The sequence below is a fragment of the Lycium barbarum genome, chromosome 3 (genome assembly GCF_019175385.1).
Source record: "Lycium barbarum isolate Lr01 chromosome 3, ASM1917538v2, whole genome shotgun sequence".
NCBI classification, from domain to species: domain Eukaryota; kingdom Viridiplantae; phylum Streptophyta; class Magnoliopsida; order Solanales; family Solanaceae; genus Lycium; species Lycium barbarum.
The window spans coordinates 137562245-137578448 of NC_083339.1; positions in this window are offsets into that span (position 1 = coordinate 137562245).

Consider the following 16204-nt stretch of genomic DNA (forward strand, 5'->3'; position numbering starts at 1 on the left):
ATTGCCCTATATACATATACATATATATTTTCGCTTAATCACCAATATTGACATATACTTATTCAAGTCATTAACATATCTATATCTATATTTACTCATTATAGCATACGAACCCATACATATTTCATATCAACCAAAAGTAGATTAAAATGTATCCACATATCCTATACCTCACTTACAAATTCAATTGTTACCTAAATTCGGGGTAAACAGTTTGGCGCCCACCGTGAGGTTAGGATAATAGTGTTTTTTTAATCTTAGCTTCTACCTCATTTTGCCCGTTTGACTGAGGAATCGTCTGCTAATTTCTACCAAAAAACGGACAAATGGCAAGCAGCGGACAGTCTGGTCATGTTAACAACAACGAGATTGTGGCCGAAAACGAGAACAGTGGGTTACGAAACCCAGATCCAGTCAACCCAAACTCTGTTGATTCGAGGGAAGACCTCAACCGGCAGAACACCGTGAACCAAGAGAATGCCACCTTACCGGCCACTGATCCCTTGACTACTCATAACTCAATTACTTTATCCCGGGACCAAGGCCGGAAAGCATCGAATACTCCGGATGAGATTAACTTACGTTTAATTTTTGAAATGTTGCAGGAACAGGGAGCCGCCATAGCCAAACAGGGAATTGCAATAGCTCAGCTGCAAAGCAAAAATGATAAGGCAGCCCCGGAAAGGTCAAAAGGCTCTACCGAACCAAGAAGGGATGAAACACGGGTAGTCGAGAGTAATGGATCAGGAGCCGGTTCATCCACCAAAGTACTGAAGATGCTTAAGACCTTGGCAAAGCGGGTAGATTCAACAGAGAAGAGGGTGGATCAAATATCGGGGCTCCTCCGATTCTAAAAGGGCCGGATTCGAAGAGGTACATCCAAAGGCCTTTCCCTCCAAGTGCAGCTCCGAAGTTGATCCCGAAAAGGTTCAAGATGCCAGATATCCAGAAATACGACGGTACAATGGACCCACAAGAGCATGTGACTTCGTACACGTGTGCCATAAAAGGAAACGATGTCGAAGAGGATGAAATTGAGTCCGTTTTGCTAAAAAAATTTAGGGAAACGCTATCGAAGGGGGCGCTGACCAGGTATGACCATCTTCCCGAGCATTCAATCACTTCCTTCGAAATGCTCGCAGATGCGTTCATAAAAGCCTATGTCGGGGCTAAAAAAGTGCAGGCCCGGAAGACGGACATCTTCCGCATAGCCCAAAGGGATAATGAATTACTACGAGAATTTGTGAACCGTTTCCAAAGGGAACGGATGGAGCTCCCCCCGGTTCCGGAGGAATGGGCTGCACAAGCTTTTACCAACGGGCTTAGTCCTCGGAGCTCGACGGCCTCATTCAAACTGAAAGAGAATTTGCTGGAGTATGAGGCTGTGACCTGGGAAGATGTTCATAACAGGTACGAATCAAAGATTCGGGTAGAGGATAACCAACTCGAGCTTCCCTCGGGACCCATAAATATAAGCAAAAGCTCTGAAAGGTCAAGGAAAGTTTACGAGCCAGAGGCGCGATCATTGAGGGAAAGATACCAGCCATACTCTCATTCAGAAAAATCGAGCTTCAGGTCGAAAAGATCAAGGGTTGGCCCTAGTCAGCTCTCTGGTCGGGGTGATAAACGGGTGAGCACCCGTCGAACAGTCGAGGTCTATCATTTAGAAGCGATGCCGGGAGTTCGGCTAGCAACAAAGACTTACCAAGGATATCGGAGTATAACTTCAACATCAATACTTCGGATCTAGTCTCGGCTATTGGCTGTATCGCAGAAGAAAAATGGCCGAGACCACTAAGATCAAACCCGAGCCAATGGGACCCGAGCGTGATGTGTGACTATCATGAAATCCATGGGCACAGAACTGAGGATTGTCGCCAACTAAGGGAGGAGGTGGCTCGCTTATTGAAGAATGGCCACCTTCGAGAATTCCTGAGTGAACGAGCTAAACTCCACTACAAGCAAAGGGAATCTCACAAACGGGTCGAACCGATGGATCCTCAGCATGTAATCAATATGATTATCGGGGGAACAGATGCTCTTCGAGGGCCGGTGATGAAACGAATGAAGGTTTCCGTTGTGCGTGAGAAGCGCAACCGGGATTACGTACCCGAGGGTTCCATCTCCTTCAGCAACGAGAATGCAGAAGGTATCATTCAACCGCATAATGATGCATTGGTAATTTCTATTCTTATTTTTAAATCACAAGTTAAACGTATTTTGATTGACCCAGGTAGCTCGGCCAACATCATCCGGTGGAGAGTGGTTGAACAGCCAAGGCTACTCGACTAGATTGTACTGGTCGCCCGAGTACTCAGTGGGTTCAATATGGCAAGCGAAACCACGAAGGGGGAGATTTCTTTGCCGGTCAACATTGACGACACCATTCAACAAACGGTGTTCTATGTCATCGAATGAGATATGAAGTATAATGCTTTGCTTGGTAGACCGTGGATTCATAGCATGAGAGCAGTGCCATCGACACTACATCAGTTGCTGAAATTTCCGACGCCGAAGGAGATAAAAACCATCTGAGGTGAACAGCCGGCTGCAAGGGAGATGTTCGCTGTTGAGGAAACACCACTCTTACCCAAAATATTGGATCTAAGACATGATGAATCAGTCGGAGGCAAGGACACCAAAATAACTAAAGGGTACGGGTTCGACAGCGAAGCAGAAGGGGTCGGACCCGATGGATGAAGAGGACGATTTCGGCGTACCCCGATCGTTCGTATTACCGGATGACTCTGATGCAACCAAATCTATCGTGGAAGAGCTGGAGAAAGTCAACTTGTTCGAATATCTACCAGATAGAAAGGTATACCTGGTAACGGGGTTAACCTCGGAGCTCAGGAACAAGTTAATTAAATTTCTTCAAGCTAATGCCGATTGTTTCGCATGGTCCTATATAGACATGACAGGTGTGTCACCGGAGGTGACGACTTATAAGCTCAGCCTTGACGGGAGATATCCCCCGGTGAAGCAGAAAATGAGGCCCATGGCAGAGCCGAAACACACCTTCGTAAAAGATGAGGTAACAAAACTTTTAAAAATAGGTTATATCCGGGAGGTAAAATAACCGGACTGGCTGGCTAACGTAGTGGTGGTGCCGAAGAAAGGTAATACATTTAGAATATGTGTTGATTATAAGGATTTGAACAAAGCATGACCGAAGGATTTATTTCCGATGCCTCACATCGATAGAATGATCGACGCGAAGGCCGAGCATGAGATGTTAAGTTTTCTCGATGCTTACTTCGGGTACAACCAAATCCGGATGCACCCGGAGGATCAAGAGAAAACATCCTTTATTACTCGGTACGGGACTTACTGTTACAATGTCATGCCCTTCGGGTTAAGAAATTCCGGTGCAACTTACCAACGCCTAGTTAATGGGATGTTCGAAGAACATTGTATAGGGAAAACAATGGATGTTTATATTGATGACATGGTAGTCAAGTCCTTGGAAACAGAGGACCATTTAAAAAATTTGCAAGAAACCTTTGATGTACTCCGTAAATTCAACATGAAGCTTAACCCGGAGAAATGTGCCTTCGGTGTCCGGTCTGGCAAGTTCTTGGGTTTCATGGTGTCGAACCGGGGGATTGAAATTAACCCAGAAAAGATCAAAGCCATTGAGGATATTGAGGTGGTAAATAACGTCAAAGGAATGCAGAGACTCACCGGAAGGATAACAGCGCTGAGCCATTTTATTTCGAGGTCTTCGGATAAAAGTCACCGTTTCTTCTCCTTATTAAAGAAGAAGAATGACTTCGTTTTGACACCGGAATGCCAAAAATCCTTGCAGGAATTGCAAAGATACTTGTCCAGCCCGTCTCTGCTGCACACACCGAAGGCAGACGAGCAGTTGTTTCTCTACCTTGCCGTATCCGAGGTAGTGGTAAGTGGTGTTTTGGTCCGAAAAGAAGCAAGTACACAATTTCCTATATATTATGTGAGTAGGACTTTAGGGGACGCGGAGACCCGATATCCCCACCTCGAAAAGTTGGCTTTGGCATTGGTAAGTGCTTAAAGAAAACTGAAACCTTACTTTCAATGCCATCCGATATGCGTAGTAACTACTTACCCTCTAAAGAATGTCATGCACGAACCGGAATTGTCGGGTAGACTGACCAAATTGGCTGTAGAGATTAGCGGATATGATATTGAATATAAACCCAGGACGACCATTAAGTCTTAAATCTTTGCCGATTTGTGGCAGATTTTACCCCCGCTATGATACCCGAGGTTGAGAAAGAGCTTCTGCTAACCTCGGGAAATGCTTTGGGTATCTGGTCTTTACACACGGACGGGGCCTCGAACCTAAGAGGTTCCGGGCTAGGCATCGTCCTTAAAACCCCCGTCGGGGATGCCATTAGACAGTCGATTAGAACTATTAAATTGACTAATAATGAAGCTGAGTATGAGGCTATGATTGCAGGTTTGGAATTAGCTTGGAGTCTGGGGGCCGAAATAATCGAAGCAAAATGCGACTCTCTCTTGGTCGTTAACCAAGTGAATTGCGTCTTCGAGGTTAAGGATGAACGAATGCAAAGATATCTGGAGAAAACTCTGGTGATACTGCACCGGTTTAAAGAGTGGACCATGCAGCATGTACCCAGGGAGCAGAATAACGAAGCTGCCGCACTGGCCAACTTAGGCTCTTCAGTCGAAGGGGAGAAAATCAACCCCGGTGTCACGACCCAGCTAGGGGCCGTGACGGGTACCCGGGGCTAGCCACCGAGCACCACTCGTTCTAATACTCATCTTACTCATTTAATGCCCTTTTTCCAATTTTACACACGAATTGTAGGAAAATCATATTTTATATAGAAACATAAATACATATATACATTTTCCACTCGGCCATCAAAATAATATATACATAATAATAACATCTTGTGAGACCATCTGACCCACACTGCGTATCTACGAGCCTCTACTGACATACTAAACATATAGACGGAACAAGACTCCGTCGTGCCCAAAATATGCATATATACCAAAAGAAGAATCATAAGCACCTCCGGACAATGGAGTGCTCTCAATCAGCTGACAGCTACTAAGGGTCTGGACCAAGCTCACCTCCCTGTCTACCTGTGGGCATGAACACAGCGTCCAAAGAAAACGGACGTCAGTACGAACATTGTACTGAGTATGAGAGGCATAAATAATAAAGAAAGACAGTGTTAATATAATGTGAACATCAATGTGAAACATCTGAATCTGAATGACAATCATAAAAGAAGTAATGCATGTTGTCTTACTCATACTCATCATAATTTCATATATGCATAATATGCAAGCTGCCCGTCCATATCGGAACGTTGTAATAATCAATAACATTAGCCCGCGTCCAGGCCTCCCGCGTCCAGGCCTCCCGCGTCTGGGGTACCATCTCATGCCGCCCACTAGTGGTGTCTGCCCATGCCAAAAGGTCATGGTGTATCCGTATAGCTGCCCGCCTTGGCGGTGACTGCCCGGCCAACTAGGCGCGGTGTAATATGATCATGACATGCTCATCAAAAATACTTGTAATAATATGCTTATCATAATATGATTATCATAGTACATGCATAAGACTCAAGATCAACTATACTCTGTCGGGGTGGCGTAAGGTCGTGATCCCCCGATTTCATTATGGAGCAATTATTGACATTCTGCCTCACCTTGAAGGAATTAGTACATAAGGTGAGTGTAAGAAATAAATAGCATCATTATCAATATGGCATCATCATATCATATCTCTTATCTCTTATCTTATATAGACATTTATGGACTTAGGCTTCTAGCTTTCCGGAAAATAGGAACTCATGAAGAGGAAAAAAACTTATGCTATAGGATTCATGCCATTAGAAAGAAAGGACTAGCCTCACATACCTTTGTCGTTTAGCTATGTTATCGTTCACTTGCTCTCCCCAATGTCACGTTGTTACCTTCACGGGAGAATTCATATTAACATTAGTTAATAGATTATAAGAACGCGTCGTAAATTCTAGAGAAAATTGGGCAGCATTTCCCCTGTAAACTTAACAATCCTCAAAATTCCAACTTAGCCAAACGTCAATCAAAATACCAACAACAACAACACCAACAATTTCATATCAAACTAGACTTAAATCCATTCTTAAATTACTCCCAAAACAGCCCAATATACATTCGGATGCCAATGCTTGTATACACTTCTTTATTTCCGTATATTCATAATATAACAACAATAACTACAGCCAATCCCCCGATATTCCAGCCCACAAAACAGTCCATAACGACCATAAAAAATCCCCAAAATATCATCGCAAAACAGCCACAAATGTTATACCAAATAGCTCCAAAATATAGTCACAAAATAACCACGAAAATTACATAAAGCAGCTCCAAAATTTTGTCATAAAACAGCCACGAAAATTACATAAAACAGCCCCAAAATATTGTCAATAAACAGCCACGAAAATTACATAAAACAGCCCCAAATATCGGCACAAAACAGCCCGGTATACGCTTTGTATACAATATCTTTATACACTTTATTCTCCCAAATTCAAGAACAACAACTTATCAACAACTTCAACAACAATGTCAACAATTATTATACATCATAACTCAGCTAATTCCATCCATTTAATCCACCTAAAACAGCCCCTTAATCCATAAACCCCAACAAAACAACAAACGAGTTTATAATGCTATTTTTTTCCGTTCTAATCCGTTAAAACTCTAAATAAACTTGTTAACAATGAAAAATGGACCTTAATCTTACCTTAATTATGCAGCAACCACTTCCACCCTCTCTTTCTTGGCTGATTTTTAGCTCAAATTGAAGGCAACGCGACGTACAACACTTTTCTCTTCGGGAGCTTCGCGATTCGGGGCTTAGATTGTGGTCAAAATTTGGTTTCTTTCTCTATCTCTCCTCTCTCTCTCTACCTCTGAAATTTCTGGGTTTGTTGAGGTCTGAAAATGAAAGAGAAGGCCGAATTTTTTCATTAAATGGCAAAGAAAATGGGCTGACCCGACTTGGAATCGGGTTGGGCCGAATTCATTGCCCAGCTTGACCTTTCTGCATTAAAATGTCCATATCTTCTTATTCCGATGTCACGTGAAGACCCACGACCTATGGTTGGAAAGCTATTTCAATTATCTACAACTTTCATTCTGGGAGTTTTCCCAAATTCCCAAAGGACGATAGGGTTATGACCTCCCGAAATCAAATCACCCGAAAACGTATCTTAAAAATATTATTTTGGAGGGCTTTCACTTTGATTTGGCTTAAGGATCCTTCTTGGGTTGTGTTTAACTTCTCATATATTATTCATATAACTTGTCACATGTTCTAAAAAAAAAATCTCGACATGTGGACCCCACCTCAGCTTATGAATAATTCATCGTACGAAAATACGGGATATAACATCCTTCCCTCCTTTGGAACATTCGTCCTCGAATGTTAAACGATTCGGTCTTCTACGAAATTTCGCCATATATTTTCCTTTAACTGACTCGGAGTACCATGACCACACTATTCTTGCTTACCTCTTACTCCTCTTTTTGAGTACCTACTTGGTTTCATCGGCGACGCATAAATACTTGCAAGTTACACAATCATTCTTGCATGATTCGTGTACATACATTTCTATACATATACAAGTATCCACATTCGTATTCATATTCGTGTTCGTAATCGTACTCATTTACCCATCATTAGACTTATTTCTGCACAACTCTCACTCTTTGTTTTAGAGTCTATATCTGTCACATCTCGGAGTCCATCATTTCAATCTCTATACTTATATTATCTTTACTCGCTTCCCCCCTTTTAGGGTTCTACTTGTACCATTCTCAAATCCGTCGTCTCACCTTCAAATCTTTACTTCATATATCTCTATTTCACTTACCACATAAGTCGTTTCAGCAATGTGTTCACATTCATTATAGCCCTTCATATTCGTATCTCTATCTCCGTGATGCTGTTATTTTATTTTGCTAATAAACTTATCGTATTTTACTCGTGCTTATACATCCAATCGCTACTCCAGTATCGTACTCTATTAGAGTTACACTTTTTCCTCCATGTCATGTTTTAGTGCTACTAATCTCCTTTGTTCACTCTTTCATTTCTCTTTACCGTATCAATGTCACTCTTATAACTGCCATTACTATCAATTCAATAGTATCTAACTCAACTCTTGTAGTCATTAACGATACTCCTAGCTTAATCTCATTCTGCCATTACTCTTTTGCACATCATCTTTTATTGTTAGGACATATTACAAGCTTATATCTTATCTCCTTTGGATTCTAGGAAAAATTCGGCAGAGTTTCCTCTGTATTTCTTACTATCCCAAAACCTGCACGCAGCAAATACCAATAATGCCTCACAGGGCCAATATATATATATATATATATATATGTATATATGTATATACGACATATCTCAGCCACACAGGGCTCCCATTTTCAAGTAAAAGCACAAAGATGTCGTAACGTACCTCATATATCACACTTCGAGATTTACCTGATCCTGTAGCGATCTGCCCTGTTACCTCTCCTTATTTACATTCTCTTTCATTCTTCAACTTTATATTTCAATCATACCTCAATATTCTTATCTTATTCGACACATATCTTTCGTACCGTCACTTACCTTTATTCTGATTCATTCAATTTGCTGTGTTCTCAACTTATAGCTGAACTTATCATCAAGAGCCACATTTAATCAATTTCTCTATCATATGAACACTGTAAGAGGCGATTCCCTCTGGGGAATGTAAAAGAGCCAGAGGTTCCGCGTTCGACCCCCCGTAGCGCTGCAGCGTGATGAGGGTTGGGGCGAAGGCCTTGGGCGGACGGGCTGTACCCTGGCAAAGACAATACCTGAGTATGTGTAGGACCCAGAGGGGATGCCTCACACCCGGTACCATAGTGCATTTGATGAATTCGGCGGTTGAAACGGGCATGCTGAGATAAACGCGATGGGTCTAACTTGGGATTGGCACAACAAATACATCGACTACTTGCAAGATGGAAAGCTCCCAAGTGATCCAAAGAATCGCGGTCACTAAGGACCAAAGCAGCACGGTTCTGCTTAATAGACGGTCAGTTGTATCAACGATCTTTCTTCGGCCCCCTGGTCAAGTGTTTGGGTCCCGGAGAAACCGATTATGTGATGAGAGAAGTCCATGAGGGTACCTGTGGTAATCACTCCGGTGTAGAAGCCTTGGTTCGAAAAATTATCAGGGCCGGTTATTACTGGAATCGGATGGAGGAGGACTCGAACAATTTTGTCCGGAAATATGATGGTTGTCAAAGGCATGCCCCGATGATCCATCAGCCCAGGGAGTTGCTACCCCGGTGATATCACCTTGACCTTTCATGAAATGGGGAATGAATATCGTTGGTCCTTTGCCATGGGCACCAGGTAAGGCCTGTTTCATTTTGTTTATGATTGACTATTTCTCCAAATGGGTTGAAGCGTAGGCCTTCGAAAAGATTAGAGAAAAGGAGGTTATTGACGTCATATGGGACCACATTATTTGTCGTTTCGGCATCCCAGCCGAAATAACTTGTGATAACGACCCTCAGTTCGTTAGCAGCAAGGTCAATATTTTCCTCGAAGGGTTGAAGATCAAGAAAATTGTATCAATTCCGTATCACCCAAGTGCAAACGGACAGGCGGAATCCACAAACAAAACAATAATTCAAAATATAAGGAAAATACTTGAAACATTGAAGCATCAATGGAGGGAAGTTCTACCGGAGGTATTGTGGGCTTACAGAACCACCTCAAAATCGAGCACGGGAGAAATGCCTTTCTCGTTGGTCTACGGGGCCGAAGCTCTCATCCCAGTAGAAGTTGGCGAACCGAGCCTACAATTTAGATATGCCACCGGTGGGTCAAACGAGGAGGCCATGGCCATAAAACTCGACCTCACGGACGAACTACGCGAAAATGCGTTGGTTCGTATTGCCGCCCAGAAACAAAGAATGGAAAGGTACTACAACCGGAGGGCCAATTTTTGACATTTCCAAGTTGGGGACTTGGTGCTTCGGAAAGTTACTTTGAACACCAAGAATCCTAATAATGGGAAGTTGGGTCCGAACTGGGAAGGGCCGTACAAGATAACAGGAATAACGGGCAAAGGGTCGTATCAGCTGGAATCCATGGACGGGCAACGATTGCGCAATAACTAGAATGTGGCTCATTTGAAGAGATACTACTGCTAAGGTATGGATGTCTACCTTTGTGATCATTTTTTATTGATTAATCTGTCTTTTTTTTTTGTAGAAAGTCGAGTACCGGATGAAGTTAGGTCTGAAAACACGTGTTGCACTATTTTCCTTAGTACGGTTTTATCCTGAAGTGTCTTTCCGACAAGGTTTTTAATGAGGCAACAAGTACAACGTGTTACTTGCTGAAAACGAGGCAAAGTATCCGGGAACTCGGGGTATACCCCTCGAGTGGGGACTTGATAGTGCTTACCCAATCATGCAGCTCGGATAAACAGTAGGGGACTATCATACCCACCTCAAGACTTACCCCGGAAAGTTAAAATTGAGTTTAGCTCAACAAAGCAGATGAACACTGTTAAGTGTTACCCCAGAGAAGTCCTCGAAATTTTATATTTCCCATCTTTGTCTAATCCCGGACCTTCTGTGTTAGGTTTCGATGTAAGGACCAAACGATTAGAACGAATCGTGTCCACTTAGTATTTGCTACGGCAAAAGCTGAAGGAAACGGATGAAGTCTTCATATTATGTATGTGCAAATACTTGCAATATAAAGAAAATTATGAAAAATTCATCTCGGACGTGTCTTCTTATTAAATACCCTACACTGGGGATTATTGTCTACACTCGACATCATTTTATCAAAATACCCTACACCAAGGACTACCGTCGAAATTCGACAAAGGCAACAAGGTCGCGTTGAACCAAGCCAAAATCTTTTAACACCCTCGAATGAGGACTGCCATATCAAAATTTGACAAGGCAGGGGTTCAGGTGTCCGAACCTAATCTATGATAAGCAAGCGGTCGAAAAATATCGGCCCTAAAATGTCTGACGTGATTCAGAGACGTCTGAATTCACAAAGCATAAATAAGTCCCGCGGGCAAATCATTCGATCAAATCCTTGGATAAAAGATTACCGAATGAGGAGAAAAGCCAACACTTAGGCACAGTTAGAAAAAAGAATGACTCCGAACCTTTGATTATTCTTAACGGGATAAGCGATTAAGACAAAAGTCATAACAAGTATTCGGACAAAAGAGTAAAGAGAATCAAAACAAAAATACACATTCCATATATAAAGGGTTTTTACAATGAACTTTCCACAGTCAAAAAGCAAAAACAAACCAAAAGGCAAAAGTAAAATAAAGGCTAGTGCAAGTCCTGATCTACTCGGTACAACTGGAGCCTAAGTTCTCGGAAACTGTTCACTCGGAATCCTCAGACTCCGAGTCAAGGGCTTTCTTAGTCTCTTCCTCGATTGCTTTGGCCTCGAGTATCAAAGCCGGGAGGTCCCCTAATCCTTGTTGAGCCTGTTCAAGGATAACCCTCCCGGATTTCCACCGTTCATAATTGACCGCAATCATAGTATGAGCCTCGGCAACCTCCACGTCCTTAAGAGACTCTTCTAACTCAGCCTCAGCCTTGGCCAATTTAGCCGCCAATTTTGATCATTCTTCGTCGAGAATTCTTTGAACTTGAGTAGCCGACTCGAGCTCGGCCTTAAGAATTTCATTGGCCTCGGCTGCCTCCTCGAAATTTCTTTTGAGCTCGTCACAAATCCGGGCCCGATCCTCGGCTTTCTATTCAACTACCCTCAACTTTTCTTTATCCTTAGCATTCTCGGATTCAAGCAGTCGATGCCTCTCTGCCAGCCTCACGGCATCGGCCTTGACCGAATCAAGTTCACCTCGAAATTGAGTGATAGTGGCTTCGAGTTCCCCGAGCCTCGATGAAAAACGGGCATTGTCCTGGCCTTATCCGCTTCCAGAAGCCGGTTCTTTTCAACCATTCCGGCCAACTCGACCTTCAAATGAAGGTTTTCGACTTTCGCCGCTTCGAGCTCGGGTTGAAGGTTGGAAAGGGCAGCGGCCCGGCTCAACTAATCTTCCTTTTCTTGCAGAAGGTGCTGGAACTTCTTCGTTTCACGACCCTGGGCATCCAGCTGGCCCTTTAAGTCGTTAACCTCGTGCTGAGCACGGATAACTGCCTTATTGACGAGCACAACACTCTGCAGAAGAAACAAATAAAGTTGAACTTAGATAAAGCTAGAGTTGAGGATCACATTGAATCATGGAAAGATTGGATGATAAGCGTACCTGGTTGCCTGCGTGCATGCCCTCGTTAATGAGGCACTGCCAGGGGACTCTGGCCATTTTTCTCTTATCCGAGTCCAAAATGAGAGGCCTCAGATAGCTTGCTACTCCCATAGGACGGGACAAAAAGCTGCAATCCTCGGGAACTGTGACTATTGCCGACCTTGTCCTTCTCGATTCCACACTAGGGGCCAGAAAGATACCTACTAGGCTGTCTCTCGCACCCGATTCAGTGGCCCGAGTAGCTGCCCTCGTGGCTCGAGGAATGGGGAGATGTTGGAGCAGCCCCAGCGATCTCGGTAGAAGCAGGTGCCTCGAATGTTGCAGCTGGGTCGCCACCGGGCAGTGGGCTGGTCTCCATTGGAGTCTCGGTATCAGGGGCCGACTCTGCTCTTTGTTCGGCTTCAGCAATCGAAGCTAGCCCAGATCTTCTAGGCCTTTGCAGGGGAGTCTATTCAGATGAAGTTTCACCTGAAATGTCAACGAATTCAATTGACCTTAGAGGAGTTGCATAAAGAACTTCTTCCCCACCTATATGCAGAGCCGGAGCGGAAGGTCCTTCCTCAGCAGTAGGAAAGGGAGGAATGGGCTTCCTCCTCCGGAACAGAGGCAACGGAGGGGCCCTCGCCAACCCTTCGAATAAGAAAGTCAGGCTCAGATTCATCCCTCAGAGTCTGAAAAGCCCTCCTTGCCCTTTTCTCTGGTTTCTGCCCTTTGTCCGAGGGCTTTCTCCGTCTCTTACCGGCAGCAGCAATGAGCCGAGATGACCCTGCCGTATCAAACTCAGGAACCGGTGCAGCAGGCTCAGCTGCTGGTTCCGGTCTTGGCTCCACCGAGCCCTTGGGTAAACCTGATTACCGAAGGGGTTATAAAAAAAAGGAAAAATGAGAGGATGCAATATATACCAAATCAAATAGAGGATTACCGTGATTTTGGGCAACCCATCGGCCACGCAATGGTCCCCCTATGTCCGTTTTTCATGAGTATGTTGACCGATGATTGCTCCAACCCATTCGATCATGTTCCGGACGGCCGGAGGTATCCATGCCACAGCTGATAAAAAGAAAAAGGGGGAAAATCACGTGGGTGCAAGGGAGCAAATATTGACAAAGCACGGAGGAAGAATAATTATCGAAGGGAGAACTGAGAAACTTACGCCCATCGTTCCATCTCTCCGGAAAGGACATGTACCCGACTGGAATAATGTCTGCGGTCCTTACCCGGACATAGCATTCTAACCACCCCCGATCTCTATCTTCATCAATTTTGGAAAAGATCGGGTTCCGACCTCGTTTAGCGAGCTTTATCACGCCCCCTCGAAAGAGCCTCGGGGAATATAACCGGATGAAATGCGCCATCGTGAATTCCCTCTTGACATTGTTGGCCAATAACCGGAGGCAGGCCATGGTCCTCCAGATAATTGGACCAATTTGGGCCAAGGTCACATTGTACGTCCGGCACATCTCCAAAATAACTGGGTCAATTGCGGGGTCGAGTTTGAGCTAAATTGATAGGTGTAAACATACAAGAAACCTTCTCTATGATCGGTACTAGACTCATCGGGCCCGAGGGCGAACACCTGCATCGGACGGTTATCCCATCCGCAGTCGACTCGGACCTGGTCAAGTTTATCCTCCGTAATAGACGAAGGATATCGCCTTACGTCGAAACCCCTATCCGCGACTGGGGATGGCTTCTCAACGTCAAATTCTTTATTGTAGTTGGGTTTGGACGGCACTATGTCCAAGGCAGTCGGTTCGACGAAGGTTTTTCCCTTGGGTTGTGAGGTTGGCTCGGCTCCCTGAGAAGAAACCGAGGGAACGTCTTGGGAGGTAGTTTCGGTGTTGGCAGACATTTGGAAGATGTGAAAAAGAAGATTTGTGAATTTGAAGTAGGAAACGAAACAGTTGAAGGAAATATAAGAAAGATTGAAAAAACAGTTGAAGAATGCAAAATGACGAGTGAAAGAGGTAACAGAGGAGCACTTTCGATCAAAGAATGGCAAATGGAGAAGTTGGCAAAGTTGGCTTCTTACGATCAAACAAGCAAGAAATTAAGAGATGAAAACGATCAGGAGCAAGAAATGAATAAATGAAGTGAAGAAGTGAAAGTAAAAAAGTGAAAGGGTTAAGGGCCTTATATAGGTATGGGAACTGTAATGGTTACATAAGGTAGCTAATCGGGGGACGCCACGTGTCCCACAATTAATAAGACGTGAGATGAGGCGACGTGCGTTACGGCTATTCCCGAGATCGGCCATTCGGGACGAGACACGTGGCCGATGTCAGAGAGACATGACATAACTGTTCCCGCCAAAATTAAAAGATAAGAACGAGCTTATGAAACCACCGGTTTTGTGACTTATCCACTTCCCATTACTCCGGTAAAACTACCGTCCGAAAAGTGAGGGGACTATATGTATACGGTAAAAACCGGATATATGTAAGACCGGTGAGACCGGGGGCCGAGGGTACGACCAAAGGAGCACGAGTATGATCGATCTTTTCTTCAGACCGGGAGGATTGCACCAGATGTGGTCCGGTGTCCCCGGACTAAACTCAGCGTTGTCGTTAGTCCGGTTTCTCCAAGTCAAGTTCTCGTAGCGGTTAGTCCGGTTTCTTCATGATTCGAACTGAACGTGGCCGTTGGTCCGGTTAACCAGTTGCAGAGCTACCATGCGTCAAGACCATTCTGTCATTTTGTACTGACAACCATACGGGTGTCAGACCGTACGGTCCTACCTTATCCTTTTACAGTTTCTTTATTCTAAAAGGCTTGGTATTGTATGTAAGGCCCATGGGGCAAAACTATAAATAGAGGACATTTCCCTACTTTTAGTGGTTGGTTTTTTGAGATCTAGAACATTGTAATAGAAATTCATATTGAAGCTCTCCCTCTCTCGGATTTTAGTCCGGATCACAGTGTTCTTTGGTTTTGTTTATCCACTCAATACAATATATTGTCATATATATATATATATATATATATATATATATATATATATTCGCTTAATCACCAATATTGACATATACTTATTCAAGGCATTAACATATCTATATCTGTATTCACACATCATAGCATACGAACCCATACATATTTCATATCACCCAAAAGTAGGTTAAAATTTATTCACATATCCTATACCTCACTTACAAATTCAATTGTTACCTAAATTCGGGGTAAACAGGTATATACTGGTTCGTTCAATGGGCTTTGGACGGGGGAATTTGAAAGAAACTGAATCGATGACCACGAAAGTGAAAACCATTCTATCCAATTTTGAAAATGTTTTGAACATTCTACTGTAGTTTTTCACTTTTCAGTCTTATAAAGCCGTTGCTAACTCGGCAAACTCCTAGTATTTCTTTTCCTTGTTTAAAACTGAACTATTATGTGTAATTGGACAACTAATCTAGGCACTTGTACTAGCAAGTGAAATATTTTATTCTCTTCTGTTTCTTAATAATGGAGCAGCTTCATGCAATTTTCTTATACTACTATCAAAGAAATGTGACCATTCTAAGCTACTGTAGCCCGTATCACCTTTGTTCTTTCTCGTCAAGCTTTTCTCCTCATCCTACTACCTTCATGTTATGTAATGCATCAATGACATTCGTTATAGTATAGATGATGGTACAAAGAGAAAGCCCTGGCTAAGCTTCTAACCGTTTGTTGAGTTCTCACATCGGCTCATGAGCTAGCTTTTCGGATTGAGTTAGGCTCAAAATTCATTTCTTACCATAGTATCAGAATCACTCTTATCCCAAGCTTAGTTTACCCGATGTTGGGTCCTCATATCATCTCATTCACGCTCCATTTGACAAGCCTTGATATGGCGGTATTGAGTTCCCACATCGGCTCTTTAGGAACTGGTTGGTAAGGTAATG